Source organism: Herpailurus yagouaroundi, unplaced genomic scaffold (genome assembly GCF_014898765.1).
Source record: "Herpailurus yagouaroundi ecotype Mexico unplaced genomic scaffold, PumYag 28, whole genome shotgun sequence".
In the NCBI taxonomy this organism is placed as follows: Eukaryota; Metazoa; Chordata; class Mammalia; order Carnivora; family Felidae; genus Herpailurus; species Herpailurus yagouaroundi.
In genome coordinates, this window is record NW_024412376.1 from 119653831 (window position 1) to 119674057 (window position 20227).

General features: G+C 34.0%; 1 non-coding gene across 1 annotated transcript; it reads right to left on the reverse strand.

Moving 5' to 3' along the window:
• Window positions 1-17240: 17240 nt before the first annotated feature.
• Window positions 17241-17390, reverse strand: LOC121040453 (small nucleolar RNA SNORA62/SNORA6 family). Its single transcript, XR_005795307.1, has one exon. It is a non-coding gene; the product is annotated as a small nucleolar RNA SNORA62/SNORA6 family (small nucleolar RNA).
• Between the last annotated feature and the right edge of the window lie 2837 nt (window positions 17391-20227).

A 20227-nucleotide genomic window follows, 5' to 3' on the forward strand; every position in this document is an offset into this window, starting at 1 on the left:
CCCCTCACTCAACCATTATGAGTGTGTGGCCTTAACTAAATTAAATCTTATGTTTTTCAATTTGCTCATTGTCAACTGAAGATAAAAATAATATCTACCTCATGTGGTTATTTTGTAGTTTTAAGAGTTACAACACATAAAGAGATTAGATAGTTGTATATTTAAAGCTTAATGAGTGCACAATAAATGCCAATATTATTATTATTATGTGGTATTTTGAAAGCATAGAAAGCCAATATATTTTTATTTCTAGAGATGCAGATAATTTTTCTTAGAAGGTTCAAAGATATAACCAATTTTAACATTACTAAAATATACATAAAATGAATTAGAGGCCAATTGGGAGCATGCTATTAAGGGTGTGATCTCAGCTCAGGTCTTGATCTCAGGGTCATGAGTTCAAGCCCTGGGGCTGGCCTCATGCTAAGTGTGAAGCGTACTACAAAAAAACAAAAACAAAACAAAACAAAACAGCAACAACAACAAAAACAGAAAAGGAATACTATAGTTATCTGTAAGATGTTTTTGGATTTAGTAATGATTTGAACAAAGTGTTTGTGGTGTCATCTTTGAACAAATTTTTGAAATGTTTCTAAAAACTACATGGTTAACCAACATAAATATTCCTATCATCAAAATAATGTTATGTTTCTAGTATTAAGTTTGCAAAAGTCATAGGATTTGTAAAACATCTCCCACTCTTTTTTAATAATAAAAACTGATCCTAATGTTTCCTTTAAATGTAGTGTATTTCCTTTATCCTTCATAAAATTATATATACTTTACAAATCAAGTTAAGTATTTGGAGTCATTTTGGAAATGTTAGTCTTTTTACTTATTTATTCACTTATTACTTATCGTATGCACTTGTATTAGCAGAACCAATAGATACGGGGGCTTGTTTCTGTGTTGCCACAATGGGAGCAGTCAAAATCGATTTTGCATTTTGTGTTGATATTGATTAGAAAAGAAGCCTTGTAAATTTCCATGAAGTCTTTTAATCTACCAAAGTTATTTATGAAACCTAAGTGATCTTTAGTATTTCCAAGCATATTTAAGTCTCTAATCTTGCTCTTTTAATTTATGCAGGTGGCTAACTCCAGCCATGTCAATAATGAGAATCATATTAGTTTTATAATGTTAGTTTTACAATTATATGTGTGTGTGTGTGTGTGTGTGTGTGTGTGCATGTGTGTGTACAGAGATAGAGATAGAGAAAAGGAATAAATTTTTAGGTGAATAAAAGTAGGCTCAATAAATAACCAAGCATGATAAGTACTTATAGGAATATAATTATAATTTTCCATAGACATACCATAGAGCACTCTTAAGCAATATTAGATTAAGGTGATTAATGAATATGACTAGATGTTTTTCTTTATAATGCAGGAATTATTCAAATCCCTTGAAGAAGTTTTACTTGTCTTTTTGGATTATGAGAAGTACCTATTTTATGTTTTCATAGTCCCATGTTTTATTTTTCTTAATTTTCTCAATCACAAATGTGTTCTTTTTTTTTTTTTGTATAAATATTTTATTGATATCTTTCTCTCCCTCTCCTCGTAAAAAGACAGAAAAGATGTCTGTTTTGCTCCACATTCAGTCCCTGCAGTCAGGACCTGTCTGGCACATAGTAACTGACCAGTCAGTAATTGACTGATGGCATGAATGATTTAGGTTGTGAAATTTCTTATGGATGAAACTTGGGCATAATCATTGCATTATCAGCACTCAAGCTTACTTTGATTATTTAAGAAGAATGATGCAGTCACATGTAACAGTTTATAAAAAAAGACTCAGAAACAAAACTGGAGGAACGTCATACAAATAAACACTGAAATTGCTTCTTACTTTGCTAAGAATATCACTGATAATTCTAATTTTTTTTTTTTCTGACAGATATTTTGGTCAGTAAAGCTTTTTTCCTTTTAAAAATTGTGTATTTTTTTTTTTTTAAAAAATTTTTTTAAGGTTTATTTATCTTTTGAGAGAGACAGAGCATGAACTGGGGAGGGGTAGAGGGAGAGGGAGACACAGAATCCAAAACAGGCTCCAGGCTCTGAGCTGTCAGCCCAGAGCCCGACGCGGGGCTCGAACTCACGGACCGCGAGATCATGACCTGAGCCGAAGTCGGCCGCCCAACCGACCAAGTCACCCAGGCGCCCCCAAAATTGTGTATTTTAAAATTTATAATAAATTTATCATAAACTATAACCTTCTGAATCCATAATCTGAGTACGTAGACACATTTGAATTGCATTTAGCATACTGATGGGATAGAGTGAATATTTGACCGCTTGTATCTTGTGTCTTACACAGCCTAATAACCATATGACATTCAATATCATGATCATATAGAACTATTTCCCCATCTGCAGAGGTAGTTCTACATCCAGATGCAGAAAGGAAGAAAGAGTCATGTGGTAGGTGTGGAGAAGGCAAGTGCTTCTAGAAGATGACTGAGAGATAATCTATAAATAAAAATACATTTAGATATTGAATCCAACATTTTGAATGAATAAACATTTCATACATTTAAAAAAAATTTTTAAGGTGATGGCTTTTAAGGTAATGGCTACAGCCAAAGGCCAGGGGCTATCTGAATTCAAATTGAGGTTAGCTATATGGCCCTCTTATTAGTTATGTGGCCTTGGGCAATTTGATTACCCTGAGAGCAGCAGTACATGCTATTGTGAGAGGTAAAACAAATGTTTGTAATGTGATTAGACCATTTTCTAGCACTAGTAAAATAGTAATAAACTCTTTTCAAATACAACACAAGACTGAGTACAAGGGGAAAAATGTAAAGAAACTGAATAAAAAACTTTTCAAACATGGCTACTTGTGTTTACACTAAATAGAGATTTGTAATCTTCTTTACCTTAAAATTCTTACATCTCAAATAGTTCACAGTTGTTTTTTGTTTTATTTCATTTTTGTGTTTGTCTTTGACCGACTAGTTAAAAGAACCAGCAATTCCTATTTTATACAAGTTGTGCCAGCAACTAGATAAAAAGAGAAAAATGCTTAATATTATTATGAGCCTAACATAGTCATTGTATAAATAATGCCATCATAGAAAAATATGATAGATTAAATCTATTTCTGAACATAAATTTAAAATGTCTGATGAAAATGTTAATTAACTGAATCTAACAATTAAAAATGATTTTTGTTTTTGGCTGACACCCGACACTTTATTAGTGAGGAGACTTGGTTTGGAGAGGGGCGTCCTGGGATGAACAAGGAGCATCCATCTCAGGGGATTTTTCTGGGAATCAGGCATTCCTCCCTACAGATTTCAAGGAAACACCCTCATGGATGAATTCCCCAGAGGGCAGTAAAAATGAATTCTAATCAAGTGTTGCCTATCCCATAAATGTAAGGAGAATCTTAAGTTACAACATATAGCAATGCAGTGCATCATATTAACAAAACAACAGTCTTACAATTAATTTAAGAGATTAAAATGATTAATAATGACTTAATTCAACCCTTTCTATGGCTAAAATTTTTAAGAAAACAAAACAACCTCTCAGACAAAAAGAAATAGAATACAAACATTTTTATATCTGCTGCAGAATCTTTATATGTATTATCTTGAAGCATAGATAGGCCATAGCGATGCTTTCAATTCAGTAAGCGATGCTTACCTTTTAATTCAGTGTAGGAAGCTGTGACCAATGCTATAAGAAAGGCGTCAGATATGTAAATATGAGAAAGGAAAAGAAAAGTGTTCTTATATGTTGATTATATAATCATTCTTTTAGTAAAACACAATAAAATGAGAGAACAAAATCTTATAACAAAATCTTACAAGTCAGACTAAAGTCTCACACGTGTGTTGGAAAAAAAATTTTCCTATATTTTGTAAGGTGATTTTAGCTGGTCTGTGAATAAAATTGACAGGTGACAAATTAACAGGAGAAAATCAGATTTAATTATTTATTTATGGGCACTCCATAAGAACGTGAGGCTCATAGGCAGTAATGCAATTACGTGCCATCCAGACCCAAGGAGAAGGTGGTAGGTGTCTGGTACTTCAAAGGGAAGGAAGACAATTCACAGATGACAAAGAGTAAGAGCCTGGCAAACAAAAGTTTATTGAGCCCTAGAGAAACAATGGGACATAGGGAGGAATTTTAACTGACTGCTAAAATTCTCCCTGTCTACCACATCTAATTCACAGGATCCTGTAGTTACCTATGGTGATAGTTCCTTTCCTGGAGCAAATGCACTATCCAAATTCAAATTTAAGCCATTATGGGGAAAGTAAAAATTTCTTCCGGAGTCTTCTGTTTCTTAAAAATAATCAGCCTAAAATAATCCACATACCAAAAGGACACAATTTGGGATGACAAGTTTTGTTCCCCTATATATGCAGTTTAAAATTAAACTTCTAGAAAGTAGCTATGTATCCCTAAGGCAAATTACAAGTATAAAATGATCACCCTAAAAAGCATGGAAAACATCTTTATGGATAAAGATTTTAAACTAATATTAAAGCACATAATATATTGAAATTAACCTGATTATTATGTTTTTTTTTTTCCTGAAACATATTTTTTGTAAGGGCAATTCTTTTCACAAATATATACCCACAATTTAAAACTCTCAATGAAAATTAGTAGCTTAATATTTTGAGAATTCTGTACTCACTCTAATATATTTATGGGATAATAAAAGTTAAGAAACAGCTTTTCAACTCTGAAAAAAATGAGATCACAGAAAGAGGATTGAATAATATAGAATATTATGTTAAAATGTTATAGAAATCAAACTAGTCTATTTCTGGAAAGGGGAGGTCTCAGATTAATGCAAAAAATAAAATGTTCTGAAGCAATCCCATGTATATATGAGTATTTGATATATAATAATGAAGAAATACTGTATTGTTTAGCAGATGAAGCAGGGAAAACTAAATTTCTATGTATAAAAATAATAAATCCAAACCTTGGTTTTGGACTGTACATAAAGGAAGATACCAAAAAATGAACAGAAATAATGCATGAGAAAAAATATTTGTATCCTACAAAAATGGAAAACTTATTATGAAAAGTACAGACCTTACAAAATGAAAATCGATAAACTGCATTTCATCCAAATAAAAGTTTCTGCTAAAAGAAGGGTATCACCAATCAAGAAGATATTTTCAATGTCTCCGGAGACTACTAGGCATCCATTAACAGGGAAATGGTTAGGTGAAATGCTCTGGAATTCATGTGATTAAGGCAAGGTAACAAATAATTTGCAATAGGTATACAGCAACAGAGCACTCAAATTGTTGAATGAGAAAAACAGGAAAAAATAATGCTAACCCTTTGTATTATTTGTATACACACAAACATACAAATGGGGCTGACTAGTTTACAAAGATACACGTAAATTAAGAGCATATATTAAGTAATTAGGTACCTGCCTTTGGGGGGTAATGGCAGAAGTGGGACAATGAACTGGAGAAGGAGTTACATGTACCGGGATGACAGGTGAGGTAAAAAAGTGTGGTTCCTGAGCTACCTACATGATATTTTAATTTTTTTTATTTTTATTTTTATTTTTATTTAAACAAATTTTTTTTTTTAACGTTTATTTATTTCTGACACAGAGAGAGACAGAGCATGAGTAGGGGAGGGGCAAAGAGGGAGTCACAGAATCAGAAGCAGGCTCCAGGCTCTGAGCTGTCTGCACAGAGCGACACGGGGCTGGAACTCACGGACCGCAAGATCATGACCTGAGTGCAAGTCGGACGCTTAAGTGACTGAGCCACCCACGTGCCCCCCCCACATGAGTTTTTTAAACAGAAGTGTACAAAATCTGCTGTAGAAGAATTTATTGCCTAAATAGGACACATCACTCATTACTTTCGTGGCACAACACTATTGCAAGATTAATAATAATAATAATAACAATAATAATAATAATAATAATAATAAATAATGCAAGCATACACTGAAAAATTACTAAGTTCATTTTACCTACATATAAAGACTAAACTGTAATTCCCATTTTTTATTCCCATCTTTTTGCTGCATCTTTATGTAATTCCCATATTCCCATCTTTTTATTGCATATAAAAGAATCCAGTTTCCACAGATAATACTATGATGCGTTTATCTCAGTTTATTCTCTTAGAGAGTTATCTTCCCATCTAGATAACGGTATATTTTCTTATCATAAACAACAGCAGAAAATGCTAATCTCAAAGACAAAATGCAGCCACCAGAAAGAACAAATACACTGAATTTTCAGGCTATAAAAAATGAGAAGTTGGATCACCAACTGACCATTTCATTATTCAATAAAGAGATGGCATTTTGTAAAGTATAATCATGGAAAGCAAAATCATATATAGAAATAAACTAATAGTACTCTGACACTTAAAGACAAGTCTTTAAGCAGACCTACACAATGACCATTATTATTAGTAAGTGTTGGAAGTGAAAACCTATCCAACAAGCACAGAACACAATCCCCAAGAGAAAATCCAGACAAGGAATGTTTCTTTAAACACACTAATTACAGCTTGTTTTCTCCTTTAATGGAGAGATACTGAAAGACCTATATCAGAGAACACTGCATTTTTTAATCTTTTTTAAGTCTGCAATTACACTCATGTCTGCTGCATATTTTACTACTATAATTTTGATGACTCTGATATTAATTTATTTATCAAACATATAAAAAATATTATTTTGACACTAAATTTTTGACAATCCTATGTAGTTTAAAAATGTTTCATATATTCCTACTTTTTAATGAAATTTTTTAAATATATTGTTAAATAGAAAACCAGAGGTCCAGAATGGTGTCACTTAGGCCAAGTCATAAAACCAAAGCTTAATACCTAATCTAATTGCAATTTCAACCTTCTCCAGAATTGTAAGACTTAAGTGGTCAGTCAGGAATCTTCTGATTAGTGTCAATGAGGTAACCGGTCACATGACCCAACTCCATCCCCCAGGGCAGATGAGGTAATTCCGCATGGTAAGACACCCATTTCTTCCCCTAAGGGAAAGTGACCTTGCCTAGAACAATTCTTTGTTGTTGTTGTTGTTGTTGTTGTTGTTGTTGTTTTTAATTTTGGAGTGTGAACAGGGGGAGAGGAGGAGAGGGAGAGAGAGAGAATCTTAAGCAGGCTCCATGCTCAGTGCAGAGCCCAATGGTGGACTCAATCACAAGACCCTAGAATGATGACCTGAGCTGAAACCAGGAGTCTGATGCTCAACCAAGTGAGCCACCCAGGTGCCCCTTGCCTGGAAAAATTCTTTTGTTTTGCTAATAAAACTTTCTTGCTTCACCCTCCTTCCTGTAAAAACCTTCCATTTTGTACAACTCCTAGGAGATCCCCTCTACTTGTTAGATGGGGTGTTGCCCAATCATGGATCATTTAATAAAGCCATTTAGATCTTCAAGTTTACTCTAGTGAATTTTGGTTTTTTAATAGTATATGAAGTTTAATAGTATATGAAGTATATAAAGTTCCATTCCATGGAAAAGAGTGTCTTGTTTTTTCTCTGATTTTCCACATTTGCTTAAATTCTATCATTGATATACTTTTGAATTTATTTCAACATAGCTAAATTTCTTCATAGTCATTTTCCATATCAAGAAGTTCAATTGTATCATTCTGGTCAAATATGAAGTGGAAAGAGAGCAAAATTTGCTACCTCAAAATATACTTTTTTGGTGTAAGGTTTATTTTAAGCTATTTTTAAGAAAGAGCTGCCACAGTAGAAACTCTGAAAACTGAGAAGTTACCCTTTTGTATTTACATCTATAGGAGAAAGCTTTATTTGTAAGAATGTCTTCTTTGCTGTACCAGGAAGAAAGGAAATAACTAAATCCCTAAGCCTCATCAATGGAGAAGGCAGAGATTTAAATCTGCATAAACAGCAACACTATCCTTTATCATGCTTTGCTAGAAAACCTCTCATAGTTAGCGCCACATCTCCTCCAACATCTTCGCATGTCTTTCACTGGAGATGTTATTTAGGGTGATGGCTTGGTCCTTTTTGGGGAATTACTGTTTTCCTTGGTATCTTCCATGTACATAGGAAGTATACATGTTATTAAACTTCTGTTTTCCTATTATTGTATGTATTTTTTTCTTTCTTTCATTCTTTCATATTCCTTCCTTTTTCCTTCCTTCCTTCCTTCCTTCCTTCCTTCCTTCCTTCCTTCCTCTTCTCTCTCTCTTTTTTATTACAGAGTCGTCTCAGCCAAGAATCCAGAATGGTAGAAGGAACATTATTTTTCCTCCCCTACAGTGTTTTGCTACATCAGACTTGATTCCAAAAAATATACTGTTTAACTTTTGAATATCCAAATCTGAGTACTTTTGTTGCTTTATTTATGTTATATATGATATTTATTAGATACTTAATATAATTTTGTATAATTTTACCATCTTATATATCATTATAAAATTTAGTGTCCCAGTTTATAATTCTGACAAGTAAAAAATGTTGAAAAACCTTTTGAAAAAGAAATAGTTCTTGGAAATTTATATAATAGAATTGAATCCCCCCCCAGGTATATTTATAAATGGACCTTAATCAGAACATTTTTTCTCAAATATTTCTCAGTATTTTACCTCATTTTCCTTGCACTCTGTGTTCACAATTAAATATATTTATCATATTTTTCTTGGAACAAGTTCATTTCCTGAAATCGTTCCTTATAAAGCAGACTTCCTATCTCCACATAAATCTCATAGTTGTCCATACTCTCGTAAGAACTTGAATCACTGTTCTCCATTAGAGTCTAAAATGGGACATAATATTTCAAACTTGACCTTATGAGGGCTTTGATTAATAGAAATACTATCTCTCCTGTTTTATTTATAATTCTTTTTTTTTTTTTTAAGAGAGAGAGAAAGCATGGCGGGGGGGGGGCGGGGCAGGGGTGTAGGAGCCAAGGGAGAGAGAAAGAGAATCTTAAGCAGCCTCCATGTTTAGTGTGGAGCCAGATGAGGCTCAATCCCAGAACCCTTGGATCATAACCTGAGCCAAAATCAAGAATCCAACACATAACTAAGAAACCCCACTGCCCCTATTTCTAATTCTTATACTTAGGTAAAATAGGAATCTGCAAGGTGTTCACATTGCTGACTTGCATAGAGGACTTGTCATGTTCTCTGCTCCACCAGAATCATTTTGATCTTTTTAAAATGCAAATTGAGCATCCTAACAACATGTTAATGAGGAACCAAAGCAAGTGTTGGCAGTCCTCTTTCACAACACTGTAATGTATGAAAATGGAGTTTCCTTTTGGTAAGCAACTCCCTTGGTAAGCCTAAATCTCAACCTTCACTGAAGTTGATGTGGAAATCTATCAATTGGATGACCTCTTTAACATCTTTAACAAATTTATTATATTTGAAAACAATGATTGGGAGTACTCATTTGAATTTTTTTTCTCTCTTGCTAGAATTTCAGATTGTAAAATCTAACAGTAAAAATATTTTATCAGCTGATAAGTTTCTATAACAAGAGTCTAACTTAGAAAATTTCTTGTCAATACTGCTTCCAGTTACAAGTCCAAATTCTTTTTTATTATAGTAATCATTTTCTATCTCATTAGAAACCCATTAATTTCTATACACTCTTCCTTTTTATGACTCTCTAGCAATTCCTCCAAAAAAGTAATAAATTAACGATATGGAATACCATTATCAATTATTAGACATTTAACTGCTAAATTGACACAGTTGGAATCTACCATCATAATTTTGAAATGAAAAGTCTGGAATACAATTTGTTGCAAAGTTTGCTATTTTGTAACTGAGTTAACATGAGTTCCCTTCCTTGATGCAGATAGAAACTATACCAGATAAAGTTGTCCCAACAAAGGAAACTATTTTTAGCAAATAAGATCACAGGAATTACTTCCAAAGCTGTAACTCACCAGTTCTCATGAGTTCCGTTTGTTATGGAACCTGGTCTGGATCACCCAGCAGAAGAACCAAGCAGCACTCAGAGATCTTGGAAGGCAGAAGGTTTATTTTACACCGGCCGGCTCAGAGGAGACCACTCTCCAGAGGTCTGAGTCCCGAGCATAAGTAGAGGGAAAAATTTATAGTCTGTTACTTCCGCATTCTGCATTAGTAGTAATTTGGAGCATGCTGCAAGCAGGGTGGAAAGAAGAACCCAGAAGGGGAGTCTTCCCTCTGGGACTGGAATTTCCCTATCAGTCCTGTCGGCCATCTTATAACAGATTTTTCCTTATCACTTTTATTTAGAGTTAGGATGAATATTTAGATAGGGGAGCCTTGTTATTGCATACACAGGAGGACATAAGGTTGCACATGCACCTTAAGGAAACATGCCTATACAAATGTTGCATGTTATGTAAATGAGGCTTGTGCTCCACTCCTCATGGGGCAGAGAGTTTAGTATGATAACAAGGTAAAGGTAACTGCCCTTACTCCATGGGTCACTCCATGGTCCATCTATGCAGGTGTGAGGTGGGAGTTAAGCTCGAACTGGTCTGGGTGGTCTAGGCTGGCCAGGGCTCTTTGTCAGAGTAAGTCCTATTGTTTGAGGGTTAGTTTTGGTTTCCATCACAGGATTTTGTAGACATTGGGTGGTTTGCCTAAGGTAACAGATAAGCTGGAAAGAAGAGCTTAAGGAATAATGGAGGACAAAGGTCAGTGGGTACAAGCAGATGGGAAGTAAAAGGTCTTGGGATCTAGCTGGTGACAGTTTCAAATGAATTGCGTTCTTTGTTTCTTAGGTAAAAACATGTTCAACAAATAAAAATTGTAATGTGGATTTTTTCTGTTTTCCATTATTATCATTATTATTTAGAAGACTTGAAAGTTTTATTTAAATTGATTGCCCTAGGAAATTTTGAGAACATTCAGATTGTGAGTGTTAATTATTTTGACCAATAATGTCACCGTAAAATGAGAGTGCTTATGAAATATATAGACTCCACTATTAAGGAAAAGAAAAACAATGCTGAATGGATGATAATATTTTTTAATGATGCTATCTCTGAGTATGAGGGCTGAGGAGTACTAAATTCTTCATATGCTATTTGTAAATGCTCATATTTTTGTTCACAATAGACAAATATAATTTGTAAATCCACTGTTGATATATGCATTTTATTTTATCTGTATCTCAAATCAAGAAAATAAAGCAGTTTTAGGTTTAATATATTGAAAACTCTTGATAAAGGATTCCAGTGGAGTTAGTAGTCATATTTAACAGTGAAATCGGTAAAGTCTTCTGTGGCAGAGGGCATTATTCTATTTAACAGTACTGACCTGGATAAAATAAGGTAGAAAGAAACATACAGATTATCTTGCTCAGCCAACTTATTTCACAGATAAGAAAGTTGTTAGCTAAGACTTACAGAGGTTTAGTTTATCTGACAAAAGTTGTTTGGCTATTTATTGGCAGAAATACAACCAAAACCTAACTTTCTGGATTTCAATCCAGTATTCTGTTTATTATGTCCTGCTGGACTTCCATATAAAAAAAATATATAATGATAATTTTTTAAAACCCTCTAATAAATTTATTTAATATTTTGTTTATTCTATTAAAATGAAAAAGTATAATCTCTGATTCTTAAAAAAGAAACCAAGTACACTTTCTGCATATTTCTGCTCATGTGATATGTAACAGGCCCTGTACAAGACACAGAAAAATCAAGCCAGAGAGATACGTGAGGTTTATGCCATAAGTGGTTTTGTGAATTATACTAGGGAGATTAAAATTTTCCTGAAAATGATGAGGTGCCATTTTATGGGAGGCATAATAAAGGCCGGTAAAAACAAGAAAATTGGTGGAATTAACAATCAGAGAATTAACATGGACGTTTATAAGTAGTCATGTATGAATAACAAAGCAATGACGGTCAAAACAGAAAAGAAAGGGTTCAAGAGATATTAAACAAATAAAATGCTACACTTTAATGAGTAAAGGAGAAAATGAGAAAGAAAAATCATCAAGAATGAATCACTGATGTCTGGCTTTAACTTGTACATAGTGGTATGTTTAGGAAGAGAGTAAATAAAGAAGAAGATTTAAGAATAATTGGAAACAAAAATAAGTTTCATTTTAGACATTGAGTTTGAGATGCCAATGAGTCATTCAAACGTTGGCATTCAAGATGTCAAAAGTCATTCAAACAAATAAGTACAATTTACAAATATAGATCTAGAAAAATAAAGTTGTGGAATCCATCAGCATATAAGTGGTAGCCGAAATTTTAGATGTAGATGAGGTTCTTAGGGTTTAGCCATAAATCAAGAATAACATAGGGGCGCCTGGGTGGCTCAGTCAGTTAAGCATCTGCCTTCGGCTCAGGTCATGATCTCACAGTTTGTGGGTTTGAGCCCCATGTTGGGCTCTGTGCTGACAGCTCAGAGCCTGGAGCCTGCTTCCAATCTGGTATCTCCCTCTGTCTCTGCCCCTCCCCCACTCCTGCTCTGTCTGTCTGTCTCTCTCTATCTCTCTCAAAAGTAAATAAACATTAAAGAAAAGAATAACATAAGGATAAAGCTGTGCTCTACATTTATTTTTAAGTATCAAGTGTTGAAAATGAAACTTGAAAATGAAAGTAATTGAAATAGGGATAAAAGCAAGGAGGCAGTGATGTGGGCATATTCCAAACAATATCTGGGCATATTGTATTCCTAGGTACAACTCAAAGCTCCTCGTTACTAACATATTTTCAATAGGGTTGGGGTAAGTTAAAGGGAAATATTATTTTTCTGCAAAAGATATGGGCAGTCTCCTTTTTAGGATTTCTTTACTTTTTCTTTTGATTTCCCAGGAATATGGTCTTAGGGCCACAATTCTATTTATAAGCCACAAGGGGTTGGAGTATATGATACCCACTTGAGCTCTAGACATTAAGGCAAACCAATCTCCATTCTCCATCCCGCCTCTGTCCTGGATAGCTTCCAGCACCATTGTTTTCTCAAAATGAGATTTCTGGACCAGTTGCATCTTAATTATCTGATCCAACTACTAATTTGCTGAATCAGAACGAGGTGAGTGGGTGGTGTCCTGGTAAACTGCATTGAAAACAAGTACCCTTTTTGATTGTTTGATTTCATAAAGTTCATAACAATTGATTTAAGTATGAATTGTAAACATGGGCCTAAGGTCTCAGGGTCATGAAATCCATGGTCTAACCCTACCCTATTCAATATGCTAGCTAGTGGCCACTACCTAATGTAACTATTGAGTACTAAACTATGTCTAGTGTGTGAAGAGCAGAATTTATAATTTTGTATAATTATAATGAACTATTTTTTCTTTATTCTTAAAGTATAGCTGACATATATTAGCATCAGTGATTCAACATTTATATAAATTATAAAATGTTCATGAAATAATTAAATTTGAAAAGCAATATAACATAAAACTTTTAGATGTATTTTATAAAACTTAAATACAGATTAATAATTTTTGATAAAATATAGTACCCAAATTGATATATGCTATGTGTGAATACACAATGGATCTTGAAGTTTTGTACTAAAACTGTATACATATTATATATACAATATATATAATCATTAATAATATTTATATTGATTACATATTGAAATGACAAGGTTTTGATGATTTGGGGTAAAATAAAATATAAATACATATTATATGTAATATAATAAACTAATACTAAACATATTTTTTAAGACTTTTTTTTAATGTTTATTTATTTTTGAGAGAGAGACAGAGTGTGAGTGGGGAGGGTCAGAGAGAGCTGGAGACACAGAATCAGAAGCAGGCTCCAGGCTTCTGAGCTGTTAACACAGAGCCTGACATGGGGCTCAAACTCACAAACTGTGAGTTCACGACCTGAGCCGAAGTGGCTTGCTTAACCGAGTCACCCATGAACCCCACTAATACTAAATATATGATATATATTTACTATTATAATCAGATTAGATTAATTTATATAATATATAATATGCTTTATGAACATATGTAGCAAATAACATAAATACATAATAAGTAAGTGAAATATGTTGTTAAAATTAATTTTCCTTTCTTTTTGCTACTTTTAAAATAATATATGTGGCTTGAATTTTATTTCTACTGAACAGCACTTGTCTAAACAAAGGTATGTCACATGTTAGTTTTCCATAGCTGCATAACAAATTATGAGAAACTTAGTGATTAAAACAAAGCACATTTATTATGTCTCACTTTCTATGGGTAAAGAATCTAGGCACAGATTAGCTGTGTCCTTTGCTCAAAGTCTCACGATCCTGGTGATAGTCCCATCTGGAGGCTTGACTGAAGAAGAATCCCCTTCCAAGCTCATCCCAGTTGTTATCAGAATTTATTTCCTTGTGGCAGGAAGACTGCAAGCTCCTATAGGCGATCCAGAGTTCTTTGTCATGGATGCTACTTGATACGCAGTTAACAACCTGTCTTCTTGCTTCTTCAGAGGCAGTAGAGAGAAAGACTAGTTTCAGTAAGATGGAGATTCACATAACATGATCAAAGGAATGACATCCTATCACTTTTACCATAAAATGTAACCTAATCTGGGGTGCTTGCATCGCTCATTTTGTTAAGTGTCAGACTCTTGATTTTGGCTCAGGTCATGGTCTCAGGATCTTGATCTTGGGCTTCCGGCTGCATGTGGAGCCTGCTTGGGACTCTCTCTGTGCCCTTCCCCTGCTTGTGCTCTCTCTCTCTTTTCTTAAAAAATAAAAAATAAAATAAAATAAAATAAAATAAAATAAAATAAAATAAAAATGTAGTTTCATCATAGGAGAGGATTCCATTGCCATCCATATTCTATGAGTTAGGAACAAGTCATAGAACCCGATTACGCTCAGTAAGAGTTATAAGAGTCACTCTTGTTACTGAGTTGTCACGATATTAATTATATTTAACTTTATCAGTCCGTTGAAACAACTCGACATTGGGGCGCCTGGGTGGCGCAGTCGGTTAAGCGTCCTACTTCAGCCAGGTCACGATCTCGCGGTCTGGGAGTTCGAGCCCCGCATCGGGCTCTGGGCTGATGGCTCAGAGCCTGGAGCCTATTTCCGATTCTGTGTCTCCCTCTCTCTCTGCCCCTCCCCCCGTTCATGCTCTGTCTCTCTTTGTCCCAAAAATAAATAAACGTTGAAAAAAAATTAAAAAAAAAAAAAAAGAAACAACTCGACATTACACATAGCCATGAATGGAAATCAATAAATACTAAATATACAGAGAAAAAAAATAAAGTTATTTGCGGCTATTTCACTGGTTGTGGGTAAGCAGCATTCTCAGGAGCTTCCTGGGTGTAATTTAAACATGGAGAACGTGGAGGGGAGGGAGAGATCAAAGAAAGAGGCAGACCACTCTAAGTTGGTAGGTGGCAGTTTTAATAAGCAAATTAAACTTACGTATGAAGCTTTCCTGGGCATCAAATGGAACCCTGCTTATGGTTGGCAAATATTAAGATTTTATAAAGACATCTTAACTGGGTTCAGTCATGTACATTGTGTAGGCATTCTCAACACCATATCACCATCTCTAAGCTATGTCCTTGGAGCAGTCCTTTGGGAGGAAGAAAAGCAAGGGCACCACAGTCCAAGGACAGGGGAGGGGATGAGGTGCTGGTCCAGCTCACAGGTCAACTGGTGGTCACATCTATTTAATTATATTTCCCAACACTTGCTCATAAAATGACATTCCCTGATAAAGACCATAAGGTAAATATGAATATGTAAGAGGCTCTGAACTTAAAATAATATTGCTATTGACAGAAAACTAAAGGCCATGTCTCTTTGGCAAAACTAAGTCCTCAAATAATGGATATATTTAAATTGTATTGCTGCTCACTTTAACTCAGCTTTTAGCTACTCTAAACTTACTGTAACAAAACCCTAAGGAAATTTTGTAGAAATATTAATTTTGATATAAAGAAGTCATCTATGTCTTTAACCCCCTTTTGCTGATAGCTATTTTGTGCTATCCTAAGAGCAAAATTATATTGTTATAAAAGAACCATGCATAATAAACAGAATGATTTTACATGTAAACAAATACTATTGCTTAGGAAAGGTGAACACATACTCTTACTGCCTGAAGTTATATTATGGTATACTATAGTATAGTATACTGTATATTATAATTTTATTTTTTGTTGTTATATAACATTATATTATAATGCAAGCACACCTTGGAGGTATTGTGGGTTCAGTTCCAGCTCACTGAAATAAAGCATATCACAATAAAGTGAGTCAAATGATTTTTTTTTGTTACCCAACGCATATAGAAGTTATGTTTATCCTATACTGTATTCTATTAAGTGTGCAAAAGCATTATGTCTAAAAAAATGCACACACCATTATTTTAAAAATACTTTATTACTAAGAAATGCTAACTATCATCTAAGATTTTAGGGAGTCATAATCACCGATTATAGATCACCATAACAAATATAATAATAATAATAATAATAATAATAATAATAAAATTTGACATATTGTGAGAATTACCAAAAGGTGACACAGAGACTTGAAGTGAGCAGATGCTGCTGGAAAAATGGTGCCTATAGACTTGTTTCATGCAAGATTGCTGCAAACTTTCAACTATTAAAAAAAATGCAGTATCTGCAAAATATACTCAAGTGCAATAAAAGGAGGTATGGCTCTATAGGTTTACTGTTTCCTTTATTTCCGTGTAACTAACCATCCTTAAATTAAGTGGCATAAAATAATTATTTTTTTATAATCTAGTTCGTCAGGAATCGGAGCAGGGATTGATTGGGTGGTTATGCTTTACATCTTATTAGCTGGGGGTGTTCCATTAGCTGCATTCGGCTAGTGACTGAGCTGGACTGGAGCATCATGGATAGCTTTACTTTTATGTATGATGTTTCAGTATTCCTCCATATGGCCTTTCCATGCGACCAGCTTGGGCTTCCTCAAGTGCCAAGCTCTCGGGGCAGTCAGACTTCTTATATGACAACCGGATTCATAAGTGCAAATGGGGATCTAAAGTTCTTAAGGAGGAGACCTGAAATAAACACCTTATCATTGTTGCTGCATTCTGTTGGTCAAAGGAGTCAAAGGTTAGCTCAAGTTCATGTACTTCAATCTTACTAGAAAGCCAAAAACTAAAACCCTGAATGATTTGATTTCTGACTAACTACCACATCCTCTTCTGTCTTCTTGCCGACTGGACTCTAGAATCTATCTATCTATCTATCTATATATCTATATCTATATCTATATCTATATCTATATCTATATATATATCTATATATATAATACTTACAGCAAGATTACTATCAAACTACACTCGTTGGGTCAGAGACCTGTGGTGTTAGCGAAAGACCTGCTCCTCACAAAGCATATGCTTACACTCGTGACTTCATTGGCCAGCCAGTGGCGTCAACTCCAGGCTCTAACAGCGTGCAGTGAAATTGGTATCTTTTTATTGCTTTTCTGAGACAAAACTTTTGTTCTGTTAGACCTTCATGCCTGCTTCCTTTGGCTTAGATTATTCCCATGTGACAGAACATAAAGTTTGCTGTTTCTTAATCTTTCAAAGCCCAGCACAAATGTCATCTGTAAAATATCATCTTTAGCCATCTTATTTTTATACTTATTCCATTCAGTTCTTGATTACATTTATTTTAATTTTCTTCACTATCTATAATTATACACACACATATACACAGAAATATATTTTTGTTATTTATCCAATTTTCTTGTTCATTATCTATCTGTTCAATCAGAATATAAATTCTACAAGGGAATGGTAATTACTATTCTATTAATTTTTGTTTACAACATAAGTAGCATTGTTGCGGCAAATGATATTTGCTTAATAAATTCTTGTTGCATGAAGAAATGATAAGACAAAATCTTAATAAGTTCATGTTAAAGAAAAAAGGGGGGCCTCTGGGTGGCTCAGTCATTTGAGCACCAGACTCTGATTTCTGCTCAGGTAATGATCCCGGGGTCATGGGATCAAGCCCCATGTCAGACCTTTGTCCTGAGCATGAAGCTTGCTTAAGATTCTCTCTGTCTCTGTTTCTCTCTTTCTCTCTCTGCCCCTCTACCCTGCTTGTACATGTGCTCTCTCTAGAATAAAATTTAGAAAAGGAAAAAAAAAAGAAAAGAGATTATAAAACTGAAAGAGTGGAATAAACATTGCACACACACACACACACACACACACACGCGCGCGCATGCGCGTGTGTGTGTGTGTGTGTGTGTGTGTGTGTGTGTGTGTAGAGACAGTCTGGAAGAAAATTCACTAGAACATTATTCTCACTCTTTATCTTTAGATGATGGTATTATTGGTGAAATTTTTTATTTCTATATTTTGTGTTTAAAAAACTAAATATAGATACTTATATAAAATGTGTTATGCGACAGCAATTTAAAAAACAATTAAAATTTAGGGGCGCCCGGATGGCTTAGGTTTAGCCTCTGACTTTGGCTTAGGTCATGATCTCACGGTTTGTGAGTTCAAGCCCCACATTGGGCTCTGTGCTGACATCTCTGTCTCCCTCTCTCTCTGCCACTCCCCCACTCATGTTTTCTCTCTCTCTTTCAAATAAATAAATAAACATTTTAACATATAAAAATAATTAAAATTTAATATTTTTGTTATTAAATAATTTTTATAATAATATTAGAATTTTGGTCTCATTTTACTCTCATACTTTCAGTGTTTTTTTGTGCCAGATGAGTCTGAATTGTAAATTCCCCTGGGTTATTTTCACTTAAACCTTCTATTTTTCTATAAAGCATACAAGTAACTCATGCTATGGTTTTATGTAAATTAACGCTAATTAGGTTTGATCAATATATTAGTTTTCTTTGGGGATGCTTTCAAGTAATTGAATAAACCATAGGGAAAATTAATACCCATGTTGCCCTTGGCATAGCACTTTCTCCTTTTGCTATTTAGTAGAAATGGATCACGTAAATGTTAAATTTCTGCTGTTCTGCTGACAGTGAAACTTAACGAAAGCCCCCATGCTATTAAGCTAAAGTTAAAAGAGTAGAGCTAAAGAAATTTCTCTATTGTAAGAGAAATGTGAGCTTTGCAGAAAGTAAATTGGCTAGGAGAAATTCAATGAGGTGCCATCTAAAATGAGTAGATAAAGTAAAGAGAGTGCTTTGTAGAACCTGTGAGAAAGCAATTTAGATATTCCTGGTGATAGCTCAGATGCCTGGATGCCTAGAAGCAATCTAAATCTGCAACTACTTGGAGGATATTGAACAGGAACAGTCTGTCTTGTATCATTTTTGTGTTTATCTTTGCCTGTTGATCTGCCATCACTGTTAACCATTCATTATTTATTGTATCATTTCATTAAAAAGGGTAGGAAAACAAAGACTTAAAACTCCAAAGCCCAAAGTCGTTACCATGCACAAGAAGTTTCTCTGTATGTCTGGCATTCATGAGCAAGGCTTCATCTGCCGTTCTGTTCCAAATGGGACTGAAAACATTTTAATTCAATTACTTTCAAGCCTTATTCATATATGTTTTGACATTAAGTATGTCTCGACTGTGCAAATAATTACATCTCTACATTTAAATAAGTTTTTGGTATATTATTGATGTTTTGATCTATACATACAAGGTCTACATATACTTATGTACATTCTTATTATGTATGAACACAGAAATCCTCCTCCTCATTATTTATTATTTACTATCAACAAGAAGCCTATTAAACCATCATATGAATTATCTGATTTAATAATTAGATAGTTAAATATTATTTAATCCTTACAAATACCTAATGAGTTGGAAACTATCAAATTCCTTTTTAAAGTGAGGAAGTGAGACTCAAAGAACACTGAACCTGTCCCTGCTTTGAACAAGCAATGCACAAAGCTGGTATTTGAAACCAATTCTCCTTAGCCTGAAAGCCCAATGAGTTAATAATTTAAATGTTAAAAATAAAATCATAAATATATTAGAAAATAGATAAATATGTTTCAAATATGGGGGGGTTAAAATGGCTTTCTAAAACATGAGACATTGAGACATTGGATTTGACAACAAAAGTAATTTTAAATGATTGGCAAAAAAAAGCAAAACAATGAAATTAGTGTCATATGTAACAAATAATATATTTAATGTATAGGAGACCAGTGTTATAAAAAAAAACCACTCAATAGGAACAGGGATAGAGATATATAAAAGAAATTTGCAAAAGATGAAATACAAATGAAGCATTGATCTATAAAAGGATATTGAACTACCTAGTAATTAAAATCATAAGCTGCTTT